At 40.3% G+C, this 21,848-nt stretch overlaps 1 protein-coding gene across 2 annotated transcripts in view; it reads right to left on the bottom strand.

Annotated features, from left to right (window-relative positions):
• The window catches only part of psd2 (pleckstrin and Sec7 domain containing 2), a 109,819-nt gene extending 105,442 nt beyond the window's left edge, over positions 1 to 4,377 (bottom strand). The window contains exon 1 of one of the 2 annotated variants that reach the window (XM_088604906.1): positions 4,045 to 4,377. The gene's annotated coding sequence lies outside the window, so the exon portion shown is untranslated. The remainder of the gene's footprint in view (positions 1 to 4,044) is intronic. The other variant, XM_088604905.1, reaches the window with a different exon arrangement.
• Positions 4,378 to 21,848: the final 17,471 nt, after the last annotated feature.

Raw genomic sequence — 21,848 nt, 5'->3', positions numbered from 1 at the left:
TCACGTGTGGGTTGAGTTTTCACTACCCTGCAAGGGTTCATTTCTGTAATGGCAGGCTTTACTGACATGTTTGTTGCAATGAACCATGGGCAGCAATCTTGCAGGAGATTTTTCAAACAGAACAGGTTAGGAGGCACTGTCACATATCATCACAGCACCTGCAGCATGTGGCCATAAGATCACCCACTTCCCCGCAAGGGGAATATCATTCCCTGGATTCCACACCAGGAGAAGCCTGTAAAAAATCTCAGCCGTTCCTTCAAAACACAACCCACCCATCAAGTCGCATCTATTCCTTAGGAAGCTTTAGCAATAGTGTTGAAGTTGTGTTGCGAAAACACATGACTACGGCAGGGGTTGCAAGAAGGAAAACTAAGAGGGAACCAGAAGAAATCTGCTGGCTATTAATACCGAGATACCTAAGAGGGAAAGACTCTGACCCTCTCTACAGGCTCTGCTTCACCATGAGGCAAGGTGGGGCAAGACCACATAGCTGACTGACACACAGCTGCATCGTTGGGCACAAAGACCAACTGTTTTTGATTTGATCTTTGCAAAAATACAATTTTTAATAAAAGGCCTCATGATGCAGACTAACAATAAAACTGAAATACAGAATTATTGTACATGTTATTGCTATGAGTGTACCCTGCCATGGACTGGCATCCCATCCAGGGTGTGTCCTGCCCTGCACTCGCTGCTCCCCGGGACAGGCTCCGGCTCCCCTGATCCCCTGCAGCCCTGATCTAGTTTCACCTGTTAGAAAACAGATGAATGGATTATTGCTATGAGTTATATAATATACGAACATAGCCAGTGTCAAGGAGTCCTAATTATACCATCTTCTGATATGGGTTTTCTGTGTTCCTGAAGACCACCCTCGCGTCTTCGACAAAACGATGAAAACTCCTGACCGAGCTTGGTTTTAGTGCAAGACAGTGTTTTCTTGTGTGTGTGCCGGGCTGCAGTTAGTCTGGAAAAAGGTGGATCTATAAATTCATCCAGTTTTCCTGCTCTCTGTGGTTTCTGCAGGAGAACCAGTAATACAGATTCCCCCTCTTTATGCTTTTACCTGTTCTATAACAATCTTTCAGTGGCTATAATCTTGCTTGCTTGCATCTCACTTAGCTCCCAGGCTTTAGCACAACTGTTTCTTTGTTTCATTCCTCATCACAAAAATGTGTTTACTGTACATATTTTTTTTTTATTGCATCTCCATGTGCTGAACACTGGCACATTCATATAAAGTTTCAGAGGTCATTATGAAATTAGTGACCATTCTGAAATCCAAAACCCAAAAATGACCACTGCCAGAACTGTCTTTCTGTATGTGGTCAGTCAACCAGCGAAAAAACTTAAATGCTGTAACTTCTGATATTAGCAATGTTATTTAAAGGTCTACAAGCAGGAAGAACTTACACTTCCCAAGAGCATAAGATCGTGAAGTTCATCTGCTTGCTGGTTGGGTTTTGTATAGCCATAGTCCTTGAAATGCTCTTTATTTTTATTAAGTCTGTTTGTTTTTTAAAAACGTATTTACCTATTTTTCTTTTGCTCAACTTTTTCAAGGTGATCCTAAATCAAAATTCTAACAATATAAAATATGTTTTCGAGTTTATAAAATAACAGTAGTTGACACAAGCTAAGGTATACTGTAAAATGAAACTGGCATTTTTAGAAATATATAGGCACGTTTATGGCAGTGTTGCTGATATTTTCTCTTGCAGTCTGTTTAAGAACGTCTCACAATTTAAACACCCTTATTTGAGGATTTTACTGTGCATTACAACGCTGTTCTGATTTAAGATCGACGATTGTGGAAATTTGCCAGTTTTGCTGATGTTAGAATTAGAATTCAGTGACACGGAATGGATCAATATTGAGCAATATGAAGTACACTGGATCAATGTGGAACTGCGTGTGTGTGTAAACAGTGCATCCACTCAGTCTGCTCCTCGAGCCACCAGTTATTCCTGGAAAGGGTGCTGGTAGCTGGAGTGTCTCCCGGAAGCATAGTGTGGAAGGTGAGAGCCGATCCTGAACGGGAAGCCAGCCTGTACGGGCGGCAGGAATAAGGCAGGACGACAGACGTCACCTCATTTCTCCGGCATGTTTCTGGAAGGCAGGTGGAAGCCAGAGCACATCCACTTGAGCACAGGAAGAAGCAGCCCCACACTAGAATCGAACCCAGGACCAAAGAGTCCTGAGGCAGTAGCAATAACAGTTGCTTATATAAGGATTGTTTAAAATATACACACCCTGACAGTGATGTTCAAGCAGGCACACTGATCACCTGTAATAGAAGGGTAGGGTAAAAATATATAGTGCAGTATATCAGTGTACAGCACCCATGGGTATTTTATTTTGCAAATGTTCATTTTCAAAACGTTTTCTTCTGTAGTTAACAAAGAAATTGTTGTCTTTATACATTATGCGGCCACATAATTTATTGATGCTGCATTTCCAACTTCAATTTAGAGAGCAGTGCATTCTGCCATAATGAGCAAGATGACCTACTAACCTTATTCATTAGAGAGTTACTTACATGCAGTACAGTATATGCAGGGGTAGATAAGTAGGGTAAGGTGCTTGTGCATTCAGTTTTGCTATACAGAATATATTTACTGTATATATCTTATATGTTATACACCTGCATATACACATATATGCATGCATAGCACCGTATATAGAGTAGATATATTTTAATAGAAACAATGAATGAAATAAAACAATAGCAGCATCCCCTGCTACTGATGCAGTTCAGTCACCCTTCAGTCTATTAATTTAGCAGCTAGCACACTTTTCAAAAGCCATACATCAAATCATACCTTTATGCAATATAAAGTGAATTGCTAGTGCTTGCTAAAAGCCATGGAGCATCATTAATCATTTCTATCAGTCACGTTTACAGCTTCAAGGTCACACACTAGAATGTATAGTGTAGTCAAACATTACAATAAGGTTTGCATGTAATACTTTCAAGCATGTTTTCTGCAGCAATGCGCATTTCCCCGTAACGTTGATATTTTCACTTTAATTTAGCGTCGTAAAAAGAGCCAGTCAGACAAGGAAGAAAAGTGAAATTTGGCACCTCGTGTCTAGCCTGTCTTTCTTTTTTTTCTAAACGGAGCTGTCTGGCTGTCTGACACCTCTATTTGGGCTGCTTTCATTGGCGTTTCTTTACGTTGCGAAGGGTAACAATGGATTGCCAAGCTTCATCACAGGCTAGCCGTCTTCATTTGCCCTTGTGTTATATGCACAGTCTGCTCCCAAAATTGATTAGCAGTCCTATAAAATTAGGCTAGACACGTAAATATAATAATTAAGACCACAGGGGAGGGGAAGCATTCGAGCTTTTTGTGAAGAGGCTGAGTCCCGCTGATGCACCTGTTCCCCCGAAAAAGTGGACTCTCCACTTCGGAAACGACACCCTCCCGGAGCAAAAACCCGAACCGACACTTGGGGGAAGAAGTGCTACAGGACAAAAACATTAATCAACTGTACTCGACCAGAGCCGAGATGCAGCCATATTACTCAACCTCATAGCGCGGTCACCATGACAACGGGATGATTTGGGAGACATACTCAGAACTGAATTGATCTGATAATACAGCTGTTTTTTGGCTCTCCCCCCCAGATAATCCGGCGAAACGGCTCTGAGCCGTATTTATTAAGCGAACTAAAACGAAAAATGAAGCATTTGGTGTGAATAAACAGCGGCATGTTAACTGTATTCCCAGGCAGAAATTATGAAGTGTTGCATGCTGGTAATGTACTCTACATAAAAACGCACCCGAACTCAAGAGATGTTAGCGTTTTAAATATTGCATCTCTCGCTGATGTTTATTAGATCCCTTACTCAAAAACAGTTGAATCAGATTGAAAAAAAAATCTACATTTAATGTGCATTGTGCTACTCAATGTATTCCCAGTTCTTAATCGTTTAACGCTAAAAGCAAGACAAATAAAAAAAAACTACATTACAAAATATGGACCGTCTTCTGCCACACGTCGTTTGCATTAAAGAAAATAAAATGCACTTACTCAAAATGAAGAGAGGCCGGTTTTCAGAGCAGATCTCTTTTCTCCTTAGCCATCCATGCAAAATAATCAGAAAAGGCTTCGTGTCCACACTTGTCCCATCCCCCAAGCCTCTGCGCCAAGCACCTCACGGTAGCGTCTTGATTAGACCTGCACTCCGACCACTTGCCTGATCCCCAACGCTGCACGATGACCAAAACCTGAGTCCTGCAACCAGGGTTTGGGGGCTGACTCTCACTGGAAGCGGTGTGGTGGACTTGTGTGTGGAAACCAGTCTCCCGACCTCCCCTCTGCGCTGGCTAAGAACAGCAGTGTGGTAGCACACTGAGCACGTCTGAAGGAGCGCTGCACAGATTGAGGTGGTAACTATCTGGAAAGATTATCTGAATATGAATTCAGTCTCCAGGGAATTAGTTTGTTTCTTACCAAGGCTCAAGGCAATGGTCACACATGCATTATATATACACAATATATGCATTTCATTTTGCGAACAAAAAAGTTAATCTCAGGGTTAAACAAGCTGTTATACCTTAAAACCTATGGTATGAAGCACATCACTTTCCAGGTTATTATTTTCTCGTTGTGTTTTTAGATTATGTGTGATGGACCTTTTTTTTTACCAACAGTAACAATCGTTTTTTAAAAAAAATCTGTAAAAATCCGTGCACACTGTAAAGTAAAATCTGGCATCAGGAAATATATGTTAGGTTTAAATTTGGACTTTGTGAGCAAGCCTGGCAGTCAGGGGGGTCAGATGTTGGTGACAGGTTATGATTACAGCGGGGCCATCCTTGCTTACTAACAACCAGTGCTTACTGGAGAGAGAAAGCACAGAAGCACACCTGTTTGGTCACACCTGTACCTGCACGCCTACAGTAAATGTGCTAAAGAATTAGAACACAAGAAATGTTCCAGATACAGGAGGTCTTTCAGTCCATCTGGCTTATTAGGTTGCTTAACGATCAATGAGCAAAGAATCTGATTTCATTTCATTTCATTGCATCATGCTGAGTTCAAGCTTCAATTTTACACCTAGCAAATACATTTGTGTCTGGTTGCTGGCTATCAGTGTGCAGATTTTTTTTTAAATTTAATTGTTCTTAGTTTTGATCAGTCTAGAATACTTTTGTGTTTGTCTTTTAATGGAAGTGATTAACTGAGGTTCGAGAGGGTCAGCAATGAAAATCAATCTCACACACCTGTTCCTAATCTCCATCATTACAGAAATCAGCTCTTTATATTGAGCACAAACTCCTCCCTTCATATTCATCTCCAGCAGCCCTCCTCATCTCCACCTCACAGCTGCCCCTGGGTTCGGTCTGACTGGGGTTTGAGTCTCCTCGTCCTGTGGCCAGGAGGCTGCTCCTTAACCGGGCAGGTTAGAACAAACATATCCCACCAAATAATCCAAACATTCACAGAGTATCCAATTCCTGGATGTTGTTGTCCCTCGGTTAATTATCAGTATTTCTATTATTTAGGTATGATTTATATTTATATATTTCTAAACATGTTTATTTTAAAAACAATCTTTCTTTTTAAGACAGGGTCTCAGTGGGAGAATAGTCAGAGATGAGCAATCTGAACATTACCCATTACAGAACCACAGCATGTTCACTCTCCTAGCTCTCTGGGGGCTGTTGCCCATATAAACAAAATCTTAGCCCTCACATGATGAAATGGATCTTCTTTGCATGATTCCCAAGTAGATTCCCAAAACTTCCCCGGAGTCCACCAAAACAGAGAGAGTTTGCAGTCTTCAGTGTTTCCACATAAGCTTTGGACCGAATATAATGTAGTTCTAGGATTGCAGATGCTGGCTATGAGCCACTATACAGTATGAGAAAACAGTTAAGCTCGCTTGATTGTTCATCCCTTTGAAAGCAGATGGTCCCATCCTGATGTGAGATCTGTAATATATTTGACAGGACGATGGCATAATTTGAATGCAAAAAAAAAGTAGTTGTCACTGTTGATTGTTTAAATATGATGTGTACAGCCACAATGTTTATAATTTATCGCTTAAGCAAATAACACAGTTTTTGGAGGCATCCATGACTGCTGTGGAGACATTTATGTATTACACTGAAACATGAAAGGAAACAGAAGGCGATGAAATTTAAACAAGCATCATGGGTTCAAAATATTCCAGCCAGTGCGTTTTCTGCATTATGGCCACACCGTTTCATGGTAACCTGGAGGCAGTCACATAGTCAGTGCAGAACAGGGGCCAACAACAGCCCACAGTATGGTGTCAATTGCAATACACTGAAGGATTCTGGGTAGTCTGCCAGCGGGTCTGAAAGGTAATTTTAAAAATAATCGCAGCCTTTTGTATGACTCTTCATATCTTTGTTAAACCACACCACTGGAATTACATAATCTAAGTTGTGCACTGAAGGGCAGTGCTGCAGAGAGATACAACCCATTACAAAACTGCGTGCATGCGAACATATCCAAAACAAATTAAAAGTAGATGGGGCTCTTAATAGTTATTAATATCATTTTAACTTCACTCTAAAGCAGTAAAGCAGTAAAACAATATAATTCATTTTGCATGTGCACATCACATGTATATCAGCAAAAGGTTTTAATCTGTTGCTACATGTAGGGTTTATTTTGTGATTGTGCTTTGATTAACACTAGGACAACAGGGGGTGGCCTGTGGTTTGGTGTGTTTGAGGTAATAGCTTATAAAAAGCACATTACACATGTGCCCTTGCAGCCTGGTGTACTGACTGAAGCTCACCCGTAGGATTATCAAAGTCCTTTTCTCTATGTATAAACAGAATACTGTACCTTTCTGATACTGTACATCCATATGGAAGTTCAATACTGTGAAAAGATATCAACCCTTTAGCTTTCATATACAGTATGCCATGTCAGTGATGTTTCCTTTACTATCATAAAATACAAGAAGAGAAACTTTAATATTTCTGAAGTCACATCAATCGCTTTTCTTCATTATTTGCTGTTATCATTGTTGGTAAAAACTGACTTCCAAGCCTCTTCCCTAGCTGGCAAAGAACAGGCCTCAATCTTCAACAACCTGACCTTATCTAAAGCTTGGGAAAGCAGTAGCCTTGTCCATTATGCATAATGAGTGCTTTCATATTGCTGAACATGGCATGTAACCCAGAAACCTTTCATAACATAAGGTCAAGAATGCTTCCTGTGTTTTCTTTATGCATTGTGAAGGTCACTGAAATGACTGAGGTGCAATGTACTGTAGATATGGATGAGTTATCAATGAGGGTTGGAATAGGCCATTTTCACTACAAAACTGAGTTTGGATAGATTCTCATTAAATGATCCATGTAGCAGCTTCTCCTTTTTCTTATTACAAATATAAAAAGGGAAAAACGGCACATAAAAATGTTTGACGCTCCAGAGGACAGCTAAAGGACCGTATTCTCACCAGAGCCGTCTGGTAGATGTAATGAAAAGCCAATGGCAAACAACTGCTAGGAAACAAATGTCCAGGAACTTGATTTGTTGCCAAACGTGATAAAAAAAAACACTCATGGCAGAGAGAGCAGTAGAGAACAACAAGGAAGGAATAAAAATCTTGTTTTTCCAGAAATGTAAGGCTGTCCACTGGGTTACAACTGAATTAAAAGCCATAGGACATGGGAAGGTAGTCTAAAGGAGGTGATGTGAAGTCTAATGTATTGGCGCAGGAATGTTAGGGTATGACTAGGATTTGTGGAAGGAGGCAGATCTTCCCATCTCAGAGCAACCCAGCCCAGATCCAGCTGCTCAGATTGTGTCTGCTGCTTTGCAGACATGAGTCACTGTGTGGAAAACTGGTGCTTGTTTGATGTTGGGTGAGTGTTAATTTGGAGTGGGAAGTTTGTTAGAGGTTGCACATCTGAGTAAAGTCACCACATATTTAGTGCCATTTAATATTTATGAGGGCATCTTATAGTTAGCTGGTTCTTCCCCATCTCTCACAGCCACTCAAGCACTTCCAAGCCTTTAATGGAAGGAATGCTGCTCAGACCTGTGAAATTCCAAGGACGTGCTGTTTGAGTGTGTACGATATAAACACAACAACACTGTCCCAGGACACTCTGAGATGCAGCAGGATTTTAAAGTTACTCTGACACATGAAATAAAATGTATTAATTAATTTCTAAACTGTTGTTTAATTATAAACAAACAGTAAATAATCCTTAAACTTAATCAATATATCGCTTTTCTGGACACTAAACTCAAAGCACTTTACAAATAATGGGGACTCCTCTCCACCACCAGAGTGTAGCCACACCTGGGTGATGCGATAGCAGCAATAATGCACCAGTACATTCACTCAGTGGGGAGGAGAGCAGAGTGATGAAGCCAGTTCAGAGACAGGGACACCGGGGTAACACCCTTAATCTTTTCAAGAAGCACGCTGGAATTTTTACTGACCGCAGAGAGTCAGAACCTCGGTTTTACTCCTCATACAAAAGACGGTGTCTTTTTACAGTATAGTGTCCCCATCACTATTCAGTGGGCATAAGGACCCACACAGACCACAGGATGAACAACCCCTTCTGGCCCCACTAAAACCTCTTCCACCAGCAACCATAGTTATTCCCCAGTCTCCCACCCAGGTACTGACCAGGCTCACACCTGCTGAGCTTCAGTGGGCTGCCAGTTGTGAGTTGAAGGGTGATATAGCTGAATGCAATTACCAATAATATCTATGAAAGTCATAATAAAAGGTGCAATCCAAGAAAATGCAGAGGAAGTAAGAAATTGCTTAATTTTTTAACTTTTTCCATAAAAGGAATTGACCTTTTTTAGAGACCTAGAAATAAGGTGAGACCTCTTACCTTTCTTGAAAAGTACATTAAATTATATTATCGCTCACACCCAGAATATAAACAACACATATAAACAACAAACCTCTGCACACTGCAGTGATGGTGTCCTTGAAGTTTGTTATAGAGTTTAGATTATTATTGCTTAATGCACTGGTATTTCATAACATGATTTGTAGGGGTCCTGATACAAAATTCACCTTTCAATTTGAATTGGTATGTGATTAAATTTATATAACATAGACAGCAGTGGGATGTTTACAATAGACCATGTGAGAATAGATTTTCAGCCTGATCTCCTGTCATACTCTGCAATGTCAGGGAAATAAAATGCCATTTCACAGCCTCTAAAATAGATCCAAAGACTGTCGCTCCTCATTCAACAAATATTCACCAGACCACCAAATATTGCCTGGAGTCATTTCAGAAGCTGACCTGATTCTTAATCACATCCCATTATTTAAAGTTAGATCGGTTAGATCACATTTGACTTATAAAGCACATCTTTCATGCTTTGCATCTCAAAGCACTGTACCTGATTGCCTAAAATAAATCATTTTCTAATGCAAGACAAAGCAGAAAAAATAGATGAAGAAAATGGTTAAATGTTGAAACACAAAAGTAGGTTTTGTTATCCACTCATAAATACCGTGGACTGACTAAGCCACATGCTCATCCCTCAAAACACTGCATCCTTTCGTGAGTGTCCACAAACTTCTCGCCCTCCTATGTAGTGAATTGAACAAACTTTCCATGCACATATACATCAGGAACTTCCTGGCGTATAAACAGTATAACATTTTATTTCCCCCAGAGTCACAGAGCATTTCACACATAACATGGGAGCCACATCGCCCACCATTAAAGTTCAGCAACCAGACACCATGAATGCAGCAGAGATTCAGTCCAGGGTTGATGAAAGCCAGCGGTGGACACTATTTTAACCATTCAAACTTAGGAAATGGAGTTCCTGAATTCCTGAGGAATATTCTTCAAATATTTCTCCAAACCACTTGGCAAACCACTGTATGAATGAAGCATGATCCATAGATCTACTGTATGCCACAGAGCCATCACTTATAACACTCAAAGAAAAGATTTGACTAGCTGAACTACTTGGACCAGACAGTTGTTTTAGACAAAACTGAAATTAAATAGTTAATGTCTTTTTTTTAAATGGCACATTTGTAGATAATAATTATAGTCGCTATTATTTCAGTCTCAGTAAAGGTTTTTAGAGCAGTCCTCTGGGACCCAGCTTTCAGAGGAGCTGTTGCTATGGGAGACGTGATGCGCTTCGGACACTGGCTTGTCATTCAGACCGTCTGGCTGGATGCTGACCTGGAGACAATCAAGCTCTCCCCATGTTGCAGAGAAGACAGGCTGTCACGTGTCAACAGACACATGCACCTGCTTGGAACTGTTGCAGGAGGACGAAGACGTCTTCTGTCAGTCAGGCTCAGGATTGGATGAAAAGCATAGCTTACGTCAGCTTTACACCGGCTTTAAGAATTAGAATTGTTGTTGTCGCTGTGAATGACTTCTATATCTCCATAGTGAAGAAATTAATAAAAACATGTCTTCAAAGCTGTAATAGTACATAAGGACTGGCACTTTTTAGAGGAGGAGAACGTGGAACAAGTCTAGAATCTTTAAAGGTATTGGAAAAGTATTCAGCTCCTACAGCAAACTGCATGTCAGTAGAACGACAGACTACAATACTGTTAGAGTCTTGTGCAGGTGTTTGCAGTAAGAGCTACTTCACACACAGGACAGCTTCAGGGGCTGAGCCTGACTGGACCATGAGAAAACAGTGAAACACCAGCGCATTTGTACGCTTTGTCTTGACAAAGTATTCATTTTCTGCAAAGTTTACATTTGCAGAAAGTATTTACTTTCTCTTACTTTCAAAGAGGAATCTATATTTAGAATCTACAAAATGGTTTCTGAACAAATGCTAAAAAATTCTGATAATATGTAAATTAATTGGATGTTAAAGAAAATTAGAAAATACTAATTTGCCCAAATAGTCAACAGAAAACCCTAAAACAGTTCAGGTGTAAAAGAATAGGCCTGAAAAGTAATGATCTCTCTCTGTGTCTGAGCAACTTTAACTTGACTTCAGAGCAAATGTGTCTGTCTAATACCAATCCCTCAGATATCGAATTTCTTGCCACAACTGGTAGCGATACGACAAATTGACCGTGAAGCCCAAAGAGTTTTTGAAGCAATTCAAGGATAAAGTGGTAGAAAGGCACAGATCAGGTGAAGCTTACTTATCCTTTTACTGAATGTCATTGTGAAGCCAACGCTGACTTTGAAAGATTTACAAAGCTGTGCGTTTGAAATGGGAGTCAGCGTTCATACATCAACAATATCGACCCATCCAAAATCACTGACAGAAGTAACTGTGGACAAAGGAGCATCTTAGGGAACAGAATGTGCAATCAATAAATTTCACTTCTCTCAGGTTCTTGCAAGTTTTGCTGACATTCAACCACTTTCAAATATAAAATGATTCAGTTTGATTATTACAGTTTTAAATAAAAAACATCAGTTGTTATTCATCAAAATGTGATATTGTTGGCATGGGATGAACAGATTTGCAAGTTGCTGTATATAGTGTATGTACATGTACAAAATGCTTTCTCTAGCTTACCCACTGCTGATGATGAACTGCCACGTCTCCCTAAAGGATAAGCTAGCTGTGAATCTTTGTTGCACTCCATTACAGTTTAACAGAAAGCTAGAGCAATAGCAATAAAAACACAGCGATTCCAGTTGTCATTTTGTGGTGTTAAGCTCACGTAAGATCCAATATATGGTGTGAAATAAAACTTTGCATGCATGGCTTTATAGGTACATCTGTCACTCCAAGTTCAAGCCGTTGTCTCTGAGGGAAGGGGAAAGGGAAAGGAATACAGTGTATGTATAGGTATATTTTTTCTTTGAGGTGAGGACAGTGCATCATCATTCTAACGTCCTGTGCAGGGAGGCTGAAGGTGCAGAATGGCTGCTGTGCGTCACCCAGGCTGAGGCTGCGCTCCAGTGGTAGGTGGAGTGGTCCCCCTGCATATAAATGGCATTGAATCCTTCAGAATGAAAAACGCTTTTTAAATGTAAGAAATTGCTGCAATCATTTATTATCAGTTTCAGTATTTTCATGAGATACTAATGAATGAGACAGAGGGAGGACGTGTGTAGAGGGTATCTGGCGTGACTCAGCTAGTGGCAGGAATGGTCGTCTATGTGTGTCTAGGTGTGAGGGTGAGGCAGCCTGAATCCCCCCACCCCCCCCCCCCCCATTGTGAGGAATGAGCCAGGGAGCTGCTGCAGAGGTGAAGATGAGGGGGTGGGAGGGGTACGAGAGAGATACCTAAAGGGAAGGCCAGTGAGTGTCATGGATATATACACAGGAGAGCAGAGGTGAGCGAGATTAGGATCTAACCTTCCCCCAGAACATTTGTTACAAACTCCGTTTAGAATCACGGGTTACCAGGCACATAGGATAAAAAGAGCATCCCAGAGTCGTGCTTCCTGCGCCCCCTGCCTTGTCCTTTATCGCTGCTGCGTGTGAACGGCAGGAGTCTTCGGGGGCTGGGAGAGCATCAGGACACAGATGGTGACCAGCAGTTTCCCGCAGTCCCGCCGCTGACGGAGTGTGGCAGAGCTGGGCAGAGGCTCTGCTTGTGCCTGTGACAGCCACGCCAACAAAGAGCCACAGCAGGTCTTCCTGTGCTCTGCTTCCTGCAGGAGTCGCCCTGGGGCTCTCTGCTGCCAAAGTGCATTCATTTACTGTCAGAGATTTTCAATTACTGTACATCTCAATATCATCCTTGATCTAAAGTTGGTTTCACCATGTCTTCATTCATACTGTTCATCTGAGTGGGGACCATGCAGTTCTGACACTTTAAATGACTGCACCATAATCCAGAAACTCTTTCACCTGACTCCCTCTGCCAAGAAAATACCAATTTTGTTGTAAACCAAGGTATGTACCAATTTTCTGCATTTCCAAAAGGCATATCTTGTACAGGTATGTTAAGCAAATACTGAACAGTATGTGTGTAAGAATCAATGTAAAACAACTAGAGACCAGTGGAGGCTCTGCAGTACTTGTTAGCCATCTGCTTCCTCCAACTAAGTGATGCAGGAAGAGATCTGGGGATACCAGCTCACTGCACAGAGTCACTGGGCCTCCAAATTCCTTCCACGTAGAAATTGCATTTAACTGGAAAGTTACCAAATAAAATAGCTTTGGCTTTTGTTTATGTGAATGTAAATTTTCAGAGAATTATGCCATTGAAGACCGAGAATAAATTAGTGCTAATCTTCTGATCTAACAGAATGGCATTATAATCAGAAAGTGCCAGCAAGAATCACAGCTTCCCCAGGGTTGTATCGTGAACTGTATCTGCTGTTTCCTGGATAATCGCAGATCACCACATGCATGAGCTGTGCAGACCTGCAATTTAAGAAAAAACTAAACTTGTGCATTAACAGCTGGATTTAATTCCTGCAGTATCCGCTGGACAAAAGAGATACAAAGCGTCTATGGTGAAGTAAATTCTAATCACTAGCCATCACAGTGTTTACAATGACCAAGAGATGGCCTAGTTTGGGCAGAGCCAGACACTGAACAGAAACACATACTGTGTCCCTCTTGTGGGCTCAGCCATACAGCAGCATGAATGAGCTGACACTCAGACCTGAAGAGGGTAACAAGTGAGGATTTAATTAGACTGAACTGTACATTTGCACTAATTGAAATGCTTCCACCTTGCCATCTTGTGGTTGGGTGTTGTCCATTTGTTAAATGCATATAAATACAAGAATATATGGAGTACTGCATGTGTGTTTTATTTTTGCCTTCTTTTTAAGGAAATCTGTGTCACAGTTCAATGCCGAATAAGCCCTACACAGTCGGAAAGGACGTTCATTTCGAGCAGCTGTTCTCCAAAGGGAGGAGGGGGGTGTTTTTTCTTCTGATACACGGCAAGTGAAAGACAGAGCGAAACGGCCTGCAAGTGACCTTGTCGTTCGGCGTGTGATAGCAGGGTCCCATTAGCATTCAAGGACTCGGCTGTGGCCCTTAATGCAGAGAGCAGTTAACACTGCAGAGTGAGCAAGCTGTTCATTTGGCAGGAGGAATCCTCTCGGAACGAGGTGCCCTGCCAAGCCAAGACCACAGCCTGCTGTTTTTTAAATGTGGTCCCCAGTTGTCAGGCAAATGTTGTCTACTTGATATGGCGTGATTCCTTAGCTTTAAGTAGGATACTGTTATTACTGACATGTCAGTGGCATAGATTGCTCCAGACCAAACGGACTTTTTAACATAAATATTAAAAACCAAAAAAATTTGAGAAAAGATTTGTTTTGCTTTATGACTCATTCTCAGATTCTCTGCACTTTTATGTGTGTGTTACTGTTTTCAGGTTTGCTTTTTCTCCTCTTCTTATTTCTGCATTTGTGTTTATTGTGTTTGGGGAAAAAGGCTTATTGAGCCCTTGAATGCTCCTAATTATACCGCTGTAACAAATAACAGCTTAAAAAGGAACAACAGGGGAAAATTGAGATTGCTATCCAGCATGATCCACATTAAATATATTTGAGATATGGTGAGGGGGTTAGACTACAGTTAATTAGAGTCCTTCTCTAAGGATTTACCAGAATGAACTTAAAACAGATTCTTTAATTTCTTTAAAGTAAAGGGGCATGTTACTGAGGATAGCTGTTAGACGCTCCCTCTGTAAGTGTGGTCTTCTTGATCATTAGTTGGCCTTTACTGTAATATACAGTACACATTTTTTCAAATATTTCTAGTTTCAGTGGTGTCCTGTTGAGTGACTTTATGTCGCTTGTTTCTGTATTCAGCAAATAATTCAGACCGTCTCATATCCCATTGTGAAGTTATTTCAGTTTTTTTATGCCAGTACTCTAGCAAGCACAAGGCAGGTGATTTCCTACCCCAGGAACATAAATGGAAAGGAATGTTTTTACCACAGACCAGCTTCCCATCCATGCACTTCCTGGGCGTGTGTGTTGTTGCTCTCGAAGGCAGCTCCACAGCCCAGGGGAAACAGTGAGTTACACCAATGAGAGCTGTAGGACCCACTCTGATGTCTTCATAAAGTTTTGCAGGATGAGGTGAGGTGTGGACAGATGTGTAACATCCTGAACCAGGATTTTACATGACACATGGAGTATCAGATAACCCAGATGTGCCCACATGTTCTTGTCTTACTCATACTGGGTGTTTCAGCTCTTCCCTTGCAGCAGAGATACCAACTATGTTTTTAAAGTGTTTGGATCTTCTGTACGAATGTAATGTCGTACTAAACCCCACTGGAATAGACACTTCACATTTGTGCATTTGGAAAGTGCCAGAGACTTTATTTCCACTCAGAATATAGAAAGATGATACTGTTTCTGTATATTTACAAATGTGATTACCTGGAGTCGCATCACAGAAAGCAGTCCGAATCCTGAAGTGGGCTGCAGATGTTCTGCAAAATTTCCGAATCTGATGACTCTGTAATAACTGATGAACCTGTAACCACTAGGTACCGTGCTGGCCCTATCAACAGCAGGCCTGCCGTGAGGCTGCCACCAGCCTTGACAGTAAGACTTCTCATCGTAGTCCTCCTCTTTCTGCCTCTCCACATGCCTGGAATCTTGCCCTGGAAACTGTTCAGTTTCTGACTCATTGGACAATACAGACCTGTTAATCGTACGTCTGTATTCACATACAGTACAGCTTGCTGTATTTTCTTCGGAGAAGTGCACTGCGGCATGTGTGTGTGTCATTGTATGGTCATCTTTCAATCTAGTGTGACATATGCTACCAAAAAACCTGTTTGCACTTGGCAAATAGTTAAGGTCTTTTATGAAGCTCTTGAACAATTAACATTCCAGGTCTTGAAGGTCATTTCATTAGTCTCCTGGCTGGGATCCTCTCTGTCCCCAGTTATTATTCTTACTGTACCGCATCGTTATGGAATCTGAACAGTTGAATGGCATTCTTCAGTCTTGCTCGTAGTGGAATCTGCCAGAGCCTCTTGGACTGGAGATGAACTCTTTGACATGATATCTAAGTTGACATTTAATGGTTTGTGATTTGGTACTACTTTAAATTGTCTGCAGTGATTAAGCCATGTGCAAGAATATTTGCCTTTGTACAAATCAATTTTGGCCTTGTATTATTCAAAATATAGCGCAATAGATTTATTACAGTTTTCTTAAAGGTTGTACAAATTTGTGATTTTGACCTTCGCTCAATTGCATATCCCTCATTTGGCTCTGAGAATGATATTGTTTTATACATGGTCACATAAAATCTTCCTTTTAGAGGAAGAGGGGCAGAGCAGTGGCTCTGTGGCTCTGTGGCTCAGGATCTGCACCTATGGCTGGAAGGTTGCTGATTCAAATCCCATTGCTGGCAGAGGAATCCTACTCTGTTGGGCCCCTGAGCAAGACCCTTAACCCCAACTGCTCCAGGGGTGCCGTATAAATGGCTGACCCTGTGCTCTGACACCAAGCTTCTCTCCCTGTATGTGTGTCTCATGGAGAGCAAGCTGGGGTATGTGGAAAGATGAATTCCTAATGCAAGAAATTGTATATGGCCAATAAAGGGATCTTATCTTATCTTAAAGTTGTACTGAGTCCAATCATGTTTCTGGGCAGAGTCCAAGACGCAAATCGGATCATGACCAGTAGATGGCGCCTCATGCTAAGAATCTGCAGTGGAAGTGGAGCAATGATTTCTGGGTTTTCTCTGTCTGCCTGAATGACACACAAGGCCTGGCTGCAGCGAGGGCTTCACAAGTCAATTTCACACTACCCTTGGCATGAAAGATAACGGCCCTCCTTTTGAAAACCTCAGCAGCATGGAAAACACAATTCTGTCCCCTAGCTCTCCAGAAATTGTTTCTTTTAGGGCCTTCCAAGTCCTGGAGGGTGTTTCTTGTCAAGTATAACGGGCTAAATAGCCCAATTTACTTTCAGGAGGTGGACTGGCCTTGCATTCCGATATAAAACATAACCTTATCCACCAAATCCAAACTGCTGGACCTGTTCAGAAAGCAGTTACAGTTTAATGCTACAGATACACAAAGAAATAACGTATTATTATTATTAAATAACACACACAAAAGAAGAAAAAGTTTAAACGTTTTAATTTGTGGATAATTATTTATAATACATGGTTGAACAGTGTAAAGTAATTAAAATCCACATCTTAAAAATGTTAAACATGCACGAAATATACAAGTCCAGATTACAGAACTCTGGCTCTCTCTGGTGGAAAGAATATGAATGATGTTTTCAGGCTGGGCCTAAACTTGCTTTCATACTGATTGGCAAATGTTTTGACATTAGGAAAAAGAGAAACAGATCTCCTTTCTCCTGCTGCAGTGAATACACTCTCTATATTACCTTTTATATTACTTTTCTACTTTAATATATAACTAATAGATATAAGGAATTTGGTACATTTTTTACGGACATACTTTCTATGTTTTCAGAAAGATGTATATGAGTTCATATTTGTATTTTTGTAACAAGACCCCTCCTACAACGTGTATGTTAATACATTAAAGCAATTAAAATAAACATTGTCTTCAAAAAAGTGCAGATACTCCACACATAAACAGGAGAACTAGAAACAAAAAATACTAGGATTACAATATTCTGATGCAAACCTTTTCACGCCTGGAAAATATTTAAGATGCAATATTTTAACTTTCGGAATGAAGGGATTCTGTCACGCCTGCAAACTTTGCTCTTCTAATTCATAAGCAGGTTTGTATGGTAACATCACCCCAGAAAAAGCCAGGTGAATAAGAACAGTGATGGGACACATAGACACATATGCAAGTGCAGAATATCCTTCTTTGTACAGGGGCTGGAGCTGTAGGTGTCTCAGGTAAGGGAGAATGTATTTTCTTAATTCTTCAAGTATCTGCTAACTCCTGCATACTTCAAGCGCAGGAGAGAGGATCTATCCATGGGGGTGAGCATATGGGGTCAGCTCGGAGAATATTTTCTTTCCAAACCTCTTTTTGGCTGTGACTATCAGAAGATCTTAGTCACTGAGCAAACACGATCACTCAAGCTGAGTGCAAGGATGCTGAAAGGGGTTTTAAAATAAATTCCGAAGAGCTGTTGCCCTGCCTAGCAAAAGGATGGGAAGAAGTACCAAGTAAATGAACCAGGAGAAAGAAAAATAAATCAAGTGGCTTGATTTGTTGCTGGTAATCTTATCTAATGTTCTACACCATCTGCAGACCAAGGGTCATCTTGGCTATGTTTATGTACTGTACATTTTTTGGTTCCATTCATTTTTACAAGTTGTAAAAACAACAACACATATTTAAGTCTGCATACAAATTTTTAATTTAAAGCTATACATAATACAGTCTGTATATATACAATACAAACTGATTCATTATCAAGTTCTCTCAAAGCAGCCAGATCAAGTTTTCAGAGTTCTGTCAGACAGCCTGCTCCTAGAAAACCACAGTGCATCGGTCTGCAAATAGAAGGAATACTACTGACACCCTTTATCTCTCTTCATTTCACTCTCGGAATGTGAAATGGGGAGAAAACATTTGACTGTGTCCTCATACTCTTAATAAAGCATGTCTTGGCACTCACGGTAAAGGTAATGAGACCGGCTTAGTTTAGTGGCTTAGTTTGATGAAGCACTGTTTAACATATTTCTATCCAGCAATAATAAAAATAAAATGGAAAAAAAAATAAATTTCTGAAACATTAGTTTCTCAGCTAACAGGTCTAAATATATTTTAAAACACCCATACAGAACAAATGATGGCAGAGTTCACACATTTGCTTAATTGTAAGATCACTTTATTAGCCATATACAATCTCTTGCATTAGGAATTTGTCTTTTTGCATAGCCAAGCTTGCTCTCCATGAGACACACAGACAGGGAGAGAGAAGCTTGGGATCAGAGTTCAGGGGCAGCCATTTATACAGCACCCCTGGAGCAGCTGGGGTTATGGGCCTTGCTCAGGGGCCCAGTGGAGTAGGATTCCTATGCCGGCCATGGGATTTGAACCAGCAACCTTCCAACCACAGGCACAGCTTCTTAGCCAGTGCCACCACTCCACACCTGTGTAATAATTGTGTATTATGTCTCTTCCCAGGTTCAAGAAGAAAGAACACATTCACAAATCCTGAACACCTTTGGCGAGAATACAGCTATTGTAGTTATTACTTCAGTTGATTTTCTGATTTCATAGCTAACTTATAAACTAATTACTTCAGAATTTGAAACACAAAACAAATGAGGAATGCGAGTTATCTATTCAAATCAGGTGTGATAAACAGCCAGTTTGAGAAGGAAATCAAATGATCCTCTAGGTGAGAATAAGCAGTCTAGAAAAGCTCAAGTGTGACACCAAACATAGACTGACAAAATGATAGATTGACAGAGACTCTTTCACTGCGCTAAAAAGCAGCACTATCTAAATAGACATCTTACTGTGCTTTGTGTATACAATATCAGTTAACCGACCATCAGCACAACACAGCCACACAATTAGTTAAAACTGAGAAGTGAGTTGATACAAGAATGTTGTTCATGGTTGACAACTGCCTCTTTTTGTGCTGATTTATATTAATATATGCTGTTAACAGTACACCATAAAAACACACATTAACATGTTTTTTTTTTTAAAAGATTTTCTAATATCAGTTTTTCTTTTTCCTGCATAGATAGAACGAGGAGCCATGCTAGTCTTCAACTTCAGCGTGTTTTTGTTTTTACCAGATCAGCCTTAGCTCCTGCTGGGTGTGCACTCCTGCTGAGAACAGCACGGTTTTCCTTTGTTTAAAAAGAACAATATGACATTTTCAAGAACAAGACATTAATGGTAAATAGTCTGAGTACAATTATCAGACCATCAACTAACCATGATCTAAAAAATGAACCAATAATTCAATTGGTCTAACCAGTTAACCAATATCTTTAACGATCCAGACTTAACAGCTCTGGATTCATTTGGTCTTTGAGCTCATATTACGATATTATTCCCACCATCTCCAGTTACAAAGACAGGACTAGGGACAGAGAGCAATAAAAGGTGTACATTTTGTTCGCTTACTAGAGCCCTTAACATCTGGAGGTTTCATTATGGTCATGAGATGTGATGAGTAGATTTGATAGGTTGATTATTGACATTGATTAACTGTAATACCCGTAAAAATGAGGTTCTACATTTATGTTTCTCTAGGTCAGATTTTGAATTAAGAGAATGTGTACACCTGTGAATAATTATTGGGGTTGATACACAGCATTGATAGACTCTGTTGTAAGAACCCAAAGTAATTTAACCTGTTAAAAAAAAACACATACACAAACAATGTTGTGAAATATGTTACTAATATGTTATATGTGTTTTTTAATATCGTAGATAGTGTCTACGCTGAAGGACTTGGAACCTTTTATCACTTGACTTTTCTCCAAAGACTCTGGAAGTACCAAATCAAAACAAAGGCAGGATTCACCACAGGCCCAGAGAAACCACAGCTGCCCCCCATTCAGTGGCAATGGTACTAGTAGCAGTTCAGTCTTTACACAGTCCTTACACACACATGCACATATGGGTTGTGAAACTATGTCCACTGCTTTTACTGTAACATTCTCATGGCTCTGGAATTAATAAAGAGCCTGTATCTCACCTGGATCTGCTCCTCGGCCACCAGGCTGTGTGAATTAGATGGGGTTTGCTGTGCACTAGACCTCTGGAGAGAAGCTGCTGCGTCAGACCACTCCATTACAGTCAGACTCTCTCTGGAGCACGCTCTGTGACTCTGTGCAAAGGGAGCACAGCTCTGCACTCTCTTCTAGATGGCTGTGCATTGGACCTGTTTTTTCATTCACTAGTACAGCAGCAGTAGAAATTTCTTTCCTTTCACAGTTATTATTATTCCTTACACTTTTATAGCACTTTTCTTGACACTCCACTCAAAGCGCTTTACAGGTAATGGGGACTCTCCACCATCAGTGTGCAGCCCCACCTGGATGATGTTTTAGAATAATTAAGGAAACTAAGAAAACAAAAGCAAAAATATTTGTATTCATTACATTTCACCAGCATTGTTCCTCTTGTGCTCTCATTAATCTCCTTGAAATGAAAGGTACATATCCCACTCAGCCTGAAGACCAATTTCAGATCAAGGTCATAATTGATGTTCCTAATGTATGTAGCCAGCATAGCACCTTCACAGAGTCTATGCATGATGCTGCAATAACACTCATATTTGTCTGTGAACATTGTTCCCAAACACTTAGGGCTCTCTTTACTAAGATTGTGAGGATTTCAATATTGCAATTAGTCATAATGCAGTGATTTTAAACCTTATGGTTAAATTGAACCTTTTGGCATTTCAATGTGATTTGGCTTTAGTTACTAAAGCTGTGTCTGATGTTGATTCATAGCAGCCATCCTTCCCTGTGCTTTGCCTGCTGCAGTGACTGGCAAATCTTTCAGGTTACACAGGTTAAACTTTTAAGTGCCAATGCTTCTTTTATTCCAGGAGAATACATTAAATGATCTATTAAAAATATATAATACAAAATATGTAACACTACTGCTAATAATACTGTAAAACAGCGGTAGAGTAAATATTGCATTTCTTTAAATGTTTACTGAAGGCCATTGTAAAATCATTGTTTGTTTATTTACACTATTAATTTAGCTTTGCACACAATGCCACAAGTTAACAATTTGCTATAAACTTTTTAAATGATGATGGTTTTACACAACACAATAATATAAATAATACAGTATAATAAAATTAACTGATGCACAAGTGCAAATCATAAGGAAAAATACAACCATTCTATGTAATAAGAAACCCTGCAGGCCAAGCAAATCTTTTGCCCATTCTTGTTTGCCTGATCTTTACTTTTTTCACGTAATCGTAATGGACCTGTACAATATGATGTCTCACTTTTATTTCTCTTCCGTTTCT

This window comes from Lepisosteus platostomus, chromosome 13 (genome assembly GCF_059453375.1).
Source record: "Lepisosteus platostomus isolate fLepPlt1 chromosome 13, fLepPlt1.hap1, whole genome shotgun sequence".
Lineage (NCBI taxonomy): Eukaryota > Metazoa > Chordata > Actinopteri > Semionotiformes > Lepisosteidae > Lepisosteus > Lepisosteus platostomus.
This window is presented reverse-complemented; position numbering and strand designations above follow the sequence as displayed.